The sequence below is a fragment of the Dipteris shenzhenensis genome, chromosome 23 (genome assembly GCF_047967505.1).
Source record: "Dipteris shenzhenensis isolate YYH24624 ecotype China chromosome 23, Dip_SZ_1.0, whole genome shotgun sequence".
Classification (NCBI taxonomy): domain Eukaryota; kingdom Viridiplantae; phylum Streptophyta; class Polypodiopsida; order Gleicheniales; family Dipteridaceae; genus Dipteris; species Dipteris shenzhenensis.
The window spans coordinates 37,807,957-37,811,579 of record NC_141618.1 but is presented as its reverse complement, the minus strand read 5'-3'; the positions used below and the strand labels follow the sequence as shown (position 1 = coordinate 37,811,579).

At 41.7% G+C, this 3,623-nt stretch overlaps 1 pseudogene; it reads right to left on the bottom strand.

Moving 5' to 3' along the window:
- Window positions 1-234: 234 nt before the first annotated feature.
- LOC147887341 (germin-like protein 1-1 pseudogene) lies at window positions 235-950 on the bottom strand (annotated as a pseudogene).
- Between the last annotated feature and the right edge of the window lie 2,673 nt (window positions 951-3,623).

Below are 3,623 nucleotides of genomic sequence, written 5' to 3'. Positions count from 1 at the left end.
GTAAACATTTGTTGGACGGTTAGCAATAGTGAACTACGCCTAGTTGAGCGAACATCTAAGCATATAAAGTTACATCACTCCTAAATTTACTACAGAATCATTAACATTGAATCTAAGCTTGATGCACAAACAAGTGCACAGAGCATTATTTAGTTTGGATGGAGTATTTGACTAGTTGTGCAGGGCACTATGGCAAGCCCCCAGCCAACTTGATCATTTCAATTTGAGCAGGAGTGTATTGACGAATTCGATCAGGCAGTTTTTCCAACGCTATCTGTGAGACTGTAGACCTCCTGCTTATCGATGCCGAAGGTAGTCTCCAGCACTTGCTCAGGAAGAGGAGGTTTGGCGGCGAAGAGGGCAGTGGCCAACAGCGATACCCCCGGATTTTGACTGTTCAAGCCGGATATGGCAAGGGCAGATTTATGCGCATCCGCGTTGAGCTGGAAGTGAACCAGCCCCCGGGGGAAGACAAAGAGGTCCCCAGCGTAAAGCGTCTGCTGGAAGAGAATGTTATTGGTATCCACAAAGCCCACTACCAATTTTCCCTGAGCCAGGAAGAGAACTTCGGTGGCGCGAGGATGGACATGAGGTGGAACCAGGCCGCCTGGTGCGAAGTCGAGGCGAGCGACGGACAAACCCTGAGTGTTGAGGCCAGGAAACGTTTGGGCGTCGGCGAGCGTGACATTGGAGCCCAACGGGTTGTTGACATCACCTGCCTGACGCAGCAAGGGAGAAGTGAAGTCGTATGCAGAGACCTGATTGGCGTTCTTGCAAAGAAGGCCGTTTATGGTGATGTCTTGGTTGGGTAGAGCGACGCAGAAATCTTGCAGAGGATCGGCGTCCGTGGCTGCAACATGGAGGGAGGGAGAAGCAAGAGCGAGCAAGAAGAGGAGGGGCAGTGCGGCCCTAGCGAGAGTGGTGATTATGGACGTGAATTCAGCGGCCATAGCTGTGGTACAGCAGGCGATGCAGACGAAAATGTGGGGAGTGTAGCTGCTGCTGGAGAGGGATGTTAGAAATGCAGGTAGCTTCTGAGAACGCAATGGAAGGGAGATCGTGGTGATAGTGCAGCGCAAGTGTGCTCCTTATAAAGTCTGCCTTTCGATCTGCTTCGGACCAAGTCGAGTTCGTGATCCTTTCGGTCTGCTTTGGACCAAGTCGAGTTCGTGATCCTGATAGGTGACGCAATCTATTGAAATTCAGATCATGGGCTACTGTTTCCGTCTTCTACAACTGTTGCTAAATCAACGAAAACAACGATGAAACATTGCACCCAGTACGCGAAGGAATACATTAAACTGGACATATGGTGCTAAATCAACGACAATAACTTTGAAACATTCCACCTAAATCAGTGTGTTTGTGTGTGTATGTCTCCTAAGTTGGAGTTTTTTAATTATAAAAGGGAACATGCCGGCTTTTATGAAACTGTAAGGGGAAAAAATAAGTATAAAATTGTGGCCTACTATACTGCAAAAACTGCCCACGGCATACAACGATTAAACTTAAACATCACACCTAATAACCATCTACATAGCACTACGAAGATCTCACAAGCACATTCCCGCCAGCTTCCTCATGACAAGCACATTCCCACCAGCTTCCCAACAAACACACTCTCCGCCATGGAACGAGTGAAGTTCATCTCATTTCTAAGACTCTAGAGACCCATAAAGATGATAGCAGCAGAGACCCTTGGGATGTTGTTGTTGATATCACTACTTCGACTTTAGCAAGTATGGGCATACTATTTCATTAAGGGTGTAACTGATCTAATAACCATGCAAGGATGAATAGGTAATTCGATGAAACAATTCATTATACTATCACAAGGAGCTTCTAGCCGTTCACTATATAGGGAAAACCTCACAAACTAGGAAAAAGGAGGAAATTTCCTAGATATAACTAGGCATTTTGGTATGTATATCTCCCTAGATAAAATGCATACCCCTATCTAGGAAAAGAGGTTGTCATCTAGGAAATTGGATGAGTGTGCTACATTTCTATGTAGGAAAAATGCACACCTCTATCTAGGAAAAGAGGTTGTCATGAAGGAAATTAGATGAGTGTGTTACATTTCTATATAGGAAATCGATACCTCTATATAGGAAAAAGAGGTTTTCACCTAGGAAATAAGGTGCGTGTGTTGCATTCCTATATAGGAAATCTCATTCTCTAGTTAAGATATATACCTCTATCAAAGAGAAGGAGTGGTCACCTAGGAAATAAGAAGAGTGTGTTACATTATTCCTATATATATATTATAAGGAAAAGTTCTTTATTTATGTATAAGAGATTATTTAGACGACATGGCACATAAAAAAGCAAATGTGAATTGGATTCTATAAATATTAGTATTTATCTAAGAAATTAGCATTTAAGAAATTAATGTATCTTCTGTTATGCATGGTATAATGAGTCATTAATAATATAGTTGTTGTAGTCTACTAGACTAGTAGCTAGAGGAAATGAGTTGCTTATTATTTATGAAATAAGCAAAAACATTGTATTCTAAATGTTGAAAAGATTTTTAATTTTAAAAATGATCATAAAATGTTTACGAACCAGAATATTTTACAATATACATAAGAAGCTTATACAAATTAAATTATAGGATAATTATCTTGTTTCTATCTTTTAAATGCTATTTTAATTATTATAGACATCCAATAAACATTTAAAGAATTTAAAATAAAATTGATTTAATTCTAAGGACAATACTCGAATTGCCAAATGCATAATGATAAAAATAAAATATAATGTGTAATGATAAAAATACAGTGTACAATGTAATTTAATATTTAAATGAAAATTATGTCAATTAAGAATACAAAGCAATTAATATTCAAACCCTAAACCCTAAACCCTAAATCCTAAATCCTAAACCCTAAACCCTAAATGCTACATGCTAAACCATAAACCCTAAACCCTACATTAGGGGAGAATTGGGGTCTCAAAAGGGCCTTCAATTAGTGCTTCCTAATTTCAAGGGATTATAGAGTGATTTGAGGTGTACCAATGAGAGTGCTAGAAGGTGTGGGACAATGGTATGTTGAGGTGGAGGGTGGGCAGGCCTGCAGAGAGCCCCTATTGGTTGCTCTCCTAACACTAGGGACCACCCAAACCATCCCCCCCTCTCAACCCATGTTTGACCCTCCTACCAGGTGCACCTCCCCTGCATGAGCCCAAAACTGCCTTCAATGGGATGATACGGCCCTTGTGGCGAATTTTTCTTCTCCCCTCCCTCTTTTTAGGACCTCTGCCCCCCACTGTTCTGGTCCAGCCTACCAAATCACTCAGATTTGAACCAAGTCCCACGCAGTTTCCCTCTCCCCCCTCTTTCTCTGCTCCCTCCTGCTTTGGCCTGCTTGCTGCAGCTCCTCTCTCTCTCTCTCTCTCTCTCTCTCTCTCTCCTCTCCCTCTCCTATGCCTCTGTGCAACATGTTTACATGGGAAAAGATATGCGGTTTCCTCCATCATTCAATCAATCTAGGATACCATCACAGTGTGAGCCTTTCCATCTATGTACCTTTTTCACCTGTAAATGTAATGAGTCCATTTGGAAATTTTGTGTTTGGTTTCTAAGAGCTCTTATTCATGGTGGCAGATGTGTTCCCTTT